The 5,610-nt window shown below is 43.0% G+C and overlaps 1 non-coding gene across 1 annotated transcript; it reads right to left on the bottom strand.

The window, feature by feature from the left end:
* Nucleotides 1-663: 663 nt before the first annotated feature.
* trnat-agu (transfer RNA threonine (anticodon AGU)) lies at nt 664-737 on the bottom strand. Its single transcript has one exon. It is a non-coding gene; the product is annotated as a tRNA-Thr (tRNA).
* Between the last annotated feature and the right edge of the window lie 4,873 nt (nt 738-5,610).

Consider the following 5,610-nt stretch of genomic DNA (forward strand, 5'->3'; position numbering starts at 1 on the left):
TGTTACACATTCTCCGACACTCTGCCTGTCCATACAGCTCTTTACCTATTTCGACTCTATGAAAAGTCTGACATTTCGAGACAATTTTTGTGTGCAGTTGCTGAGAGGCTTTTTGCCCACTGACTGGAGTGCGTTGAACTGTTCTCACATTCTCTGGATAATGTGTCTGTCACTTCAAACCAGGCAAGGCGACACTTCTTCCTCAAACAATTATGACTGTTTCGAATTCAAAATAGAATTCCTCATCCACCAGGAAAAAAAGCAATTACACTACAAGTAAAGAAGCACAACGATGTATATATTTTTGGTTTAAATGTATGAACGGTGACATCAGAGAATGAGAGTGATCACCTGGTGGTATCTCTGCCAGTACCACAAAATTCCCTGGCAAATCTGCAGCGTCTCCTGCCTCATCTCGTTATTCCGACCTAACTGGGAATGAAGGAGGGGGAATAAAAGAGGAGGAGAAGCAGAAGTGCTTGTGGAATAATGGAGAGAAACCACAGACATAAGTAATAGTTCGGAATATATAAAAAAAAACACATGGTATTCACTGTTGGAACTTAACCTAGATCACCAAATCTTAACAGGGTGAAAGTCCAAGACGCTGAGTAACTTTTGCAAAGACTTGAAACACCAAGCCCAAATATGAACGCAACAAGTAAGCACCGCTGGGAGTTGAACCCAGGATCTCTTGTTTACTAGACAAGCGCTTTAACCAACTAAGCCACGGCGCCACAGTAAAGAAGCTCTTACTCATCCATATGTGGAGTTGCTTAACCACTTCCTCACAGTACTTGGACATGTGTTTTGGGATCAATGTTGCTCTCAGAGAATTGCAATCAATCCTCGAATTTTCAAATACAAACAGTTTACAGCTGAAAGTTCTCTACTGAATAGGCACAGAAAAACATAATCTCTTCTTGCATTCATTTAAAACTGGTATTTTCACCTGGTTAAAGTGACAGGAGAAAGAGGATGTGCTCATTCTATCGGGGCCCATGAACCACGTTAATACACACAGAGGGAACATCACATCAAGAGGAACAAGGTCATTGTGGTGAATTGACTAGGTGTAATGTGTAAGTAAGTATAAACATTGGGCAGTAAAAGCTGACGCAATGGCACCGACATTGAGTTTTGCACCATGTGTTCCGCGCTCACTTCCTGCATTATGCCTCCCAGGCATCATTGTCTATCACTTTATTTCACTGTCTTCGTCCACGTCTCAACTTATTCCAAACGATTGCAGATGTCTGAAAGGAACCTTTAAATTTTCGAAACGGATTCCTGGAGTATAGTCGTCACTCAATGGGAAAGGATTCACTGCATATCCAGAATTACCACAGTGATGGAGGGGATGAATTATTTTCCTCAAGCTTTCAACTCCTCAGCACAGACATGATACCGCTCGTGGGGAATTTCCAGGATTTACACTCAGCGACACTGAAGGATCAGCGAGAGACATCCAACTCAGAAAGGTGATATGATTGGAGTGGGATTAGTGGTTATCGTTTCCCGTGTATCTGCTGCCTTTGTCATTTTCTACGGATGGAAGCAATTACTGACCGATTCTGGCAGGATCTGGGTGTGTGCTCTGCATGCAAGTAAAAATTTGTTTTCATTCTAATAATTCACAAAAAGAGAAATAAATCTTCATTACCTGAGTGGGAATTATATCCAGGTCTGTGCGATGCAAACTCAGACTCCTGAACAGGGACCTCCTGTGATGCTGACTGTAAAACTTACAACCTGACTTGATGATACTCTTGTGTCTTTCGTTGACTCCATAACAAACTTCAGCTGCAAAGTTGCTCACTCCAAGTTCATATTATCGCACTGGATTTCAATGTGAAGCAAGTGAAGCTGTGCTAATCTGATGTTGTTCAGCAGATGCACTGCAGGAAGGCACAGAACAGGCTGGTGGTCATATGGTCTCATTTTGACGCGCTGGTCTCCGGTGAGCCGTCAGCACCAATAAGGGTGTCGTGACACTCGTCTGATTCCAGATCCCAGTCTAGAAATGACCAGAGTTTTCTCGCTGAACTTGTTCAGGGTCTTGAAAGGAAGGGGCCATGACTCAGATTATTAAAGTACACTTCACTGGAGTGGATCATGTAATCGCGTAGTGACTGTGAATACAGCAATGGAAACGTCCAGCTGACATGTAGGCAACACTGAAGGAGGCAGGTGAAGACGAATGTGTTCAGTTTGCCAGTGAAAGGCACTGCTTCACAAAGTGTGACGTATTGAATTAAAGCAGTGACGCTAATTATCTTTGCTGGTTCTTCACCTTGGTAATCTTGTATCCCCCCGATATAGATGTCTCCATTATATATGGAAAAAATGAGAGGAAGTCGACGGTGGATCGGCTCTGTTGTGTAATGGATAACACGTCTGAATTTGAATCGGTCTATTGTAGTTTTGAGTTCTACTTAGCTCAATTGCAGCATGCTGCTTTGTTGAAGTCAGTCATAACTGGATTTATAAATACATTAATGGCAAAGAGGAGTCTGCGAAGAGTACCGGGACACCATAAAAATCAATAAGCCCGTCTCTGTTTGGTGCTGCTTGAGATGGGGGAGATATGAAACCTGTGGTTTGTATGGACGTTACTGTGGGGAAGGACATCGTACATAGAACATAGAAGAATACAGCGCTGGACATACCCTTCGGCCCTCAATGTTGCGCCGACCTTTGAACTAATCTCAGCTCATGCCCTTGCAAAATACTATCATGTGCTTCTTCAAGGATTGTTTAAATCTCCCTAATGTGGCTGAGTTAATGTCACTGGCAGGCAGGGTATCCCGCGCCCTTACCACTGTCTCAGTAAAGAACCTTCCTCTGACATCTGTCTCAAATCTATCAAATCACAATTTGTAGTTAAGTACCTTCGTACAAGCTGACGTCATCATCCTAGGAAAATGACTTTCATGTCTACCTATCTCATCCTCTGATCGTCTTGTCTGTCTCTATCAAATCCCCTCTGATCCTTTTTCTTTCCGATGAGAACAGACCCAAGTTTCTCAGCCTTTACTCATTAGGCCTTCCCTCCAGACCAGGTATCATGGTGGTTCAGTGGTTAGCACTGATGCCTCATAGCGCCAGGGACCAGGTTACAATTCCAGACTCGGGCAACGGTTTGTGTGGCGTTTGCACCTTCTCCCTATGTCTGCGTGGGTTTGCTCCGGTTTGCTCCCACAGTCCTAAAATATTCAGTTCAGATGAATTGGCAATGCTCAATTGCCTGTATTGCCAGGTGCATTAACTGGGGCAAATATAGGAGAATGGGTGTGGATGGGTTTATGTTGGGAGGGTTGATGTGGACTTGTTGGGCTGAAGGGTCTGTTTCCGCACTGTAGGCAACTCAATCTAAATCTCCTCTGCACTTTTTTCCAATGCTTTCACATTCTTCCCGACATACATCCGCACTAGCGTTTTGTATATTGGCAGCATGATATTGTGGCTCCAGAACTCAATCCCGCTACAAATGAAACCTAACACACAGTATTCCTTCTTAACAGCACTCTCAACCAGGGTGGCAACTTTCAAGGATCTATGCACATGGACTGTAAGATCCCTCTTCACATCCACACTACCAACAATCTTTTCATTGACCCAATACTCTACCTTCCTGTTATTCTTCCCAAAGTGCATCACCTCAGATTTAGCTGAATTGAACTCCATTTGCCAGCTCTCAACCCAATTCTGCAGTCTATCCAAGTCGCCCTGCAACCTGTAACATATTTCCAAACTGTCCACTACTCCACCGACTTCAGTGTCATCTGCAAATTGACTCATACATACACCTATGATGCATCTAAGTTATTTATAAAAATAACAAAGTACCAGAACAGATCCTTGTGACACACCACGTGTAACTGGACTCCAGGTTGTATATTTTCCATCAATCACCACTCGCTGCCTTCTTTCATGAAGCCAGTTTCTAATCCAAATTGCTAAATCACCCTCAATCCCATGCCTCTGCATTTTCTCAAACAGCCTATCACATGGAACCTTAACAGAGGATTTACTGAAATCCATGTATACCACGTCAACTGCTCTACCCTCATCTACATGCTTGGTCACATTATCAAAAAAAAACTCAAAGAGGTTTGTGAGACAGTACCTGCCCTTGACGAAACCATGTTGACTATCTGAAATCAAATTATTGCTTTCCAGATGATTATACATCTTACCTTTTATAATCCTTTCCAAAACCTTTCCGACATCAGAAATATGGCTCACTGATATATAATTACCTGAGTCATCTCTGCTGTCCTTCTGGAACAAGGGCACAACGTTTGCGATCCACTAGTCCTCTGATACTAAACGTGTAGACAATGACGACTCAAATATAAAAGCCAAATGCTCTGCTATCTCCTCCATCGGTTCCCAGAAAATCCTCGGACAAATCCCAACCAGTACAGGGGACTGGTCTACTTTCACTCCTTCTGGAATTGATAATACCTCTTCGTAACTAACATCGATCCTTTCTATTCTAATATCGCTAATTTCATTCTTCTCCCCGACATTATTCTCCTTTACCTGAGTGGAAACTGAGGAGAAATGCTCGTTTAGTTCTTCTCCCATCTCCACAGGGTCCCCACTCAACATCCCACTTCTGTCTTTGACTGGCCCTATTCCTACGCTAGTCATCATTTTAATCCTCACATACCTACAGAAGGCTTTAGGTTTCTCCTTTATTCTATTTGCTGATGAATGCTCGTGTCCCTTCTGTGCGCTTCTGAACATTCCCTTAAATCCTTCCCAGCTAATCGGTAACACTCCATCGCATCATCTGAACCACCTTGTCTCTCAACACATAAGCCTTAATCTTCTTCTTCACAAGAGATGCAATTTCTGTAATAAACCATGGTTCCCTTACCTTTTCAATTCTTCCCTGCCTGACCGAGACATACCTATCGAGGAAACGCAATATATGTTCCTTAAACCAGCTCCACATTTCCATTATCTGCATCCCTCGCATTTTGCTGCCTCATTCCATGCATCTTAACTTTGCCTAATCACATTATAATTGCCCTTGCCCCATCGATAACGTTTCACCTGTGGCATGAAAGATGTCGTCTGTGGGGAAATAGATGTTGTTGTCTTGAAAACAAAAACTGTGTTACAGAGGAGGAAGTGCCAGATGTACTGGACCGGAGAAAAGTTAATAAATCCCCGTGACGTGATCAGGTCACACCACAGAACTCTGTGAAAAGTGAGGCAAGTGATTTCTGGGTCACTTGCGGAAAATTGTGTCATCGATAATCACAGGTGAGGTGCCATAAGACTCGGCTGGCTAACATGATACCACTAATTAAGAAAGGAGGTAAGGAAAGGCTAGGCAAGTATAGACCTGTGAGTCTGACGTCGGCGGTTAGTAAGTTGTGGAAGGAATCCTGAGAGACATGATTTTGAAAGGCAAGCTTGATTATGGATAGTCAGCAATGGCGTGTTGCGTTGGGAAATTATGTCTCGTTAAATTGAATTAATTCTTTTTTGAAGAATTAACAAAGAGAATTGATGAGGGCAGAGTGATTAACGGGATCTATGTGTCCTTCAGTAAGGGAGGTCGACAATATTCACCATGGGAGACTAGTTAGC

The sequence above is a fragment of the Chiloscyllium plagiosum genome, unplaced genomic scaffold (assembly GCF_037043375.1).
Source record: "Chiloscyllium plagiosum isolate Xiang-an unplaced genomic scaffold, Cpla_swu_hap1 HiC_scaffold_14, whole genome shotgun sequence".
In the NCBI taxonomy this organism is placed as follows: Eukaryota; Metazoa; Chordata; class Chondrichthyes; order Orectolobiformes; family Hemiscylliidae; genus Chiloscyllium; species Chiloscyllium plagiosum.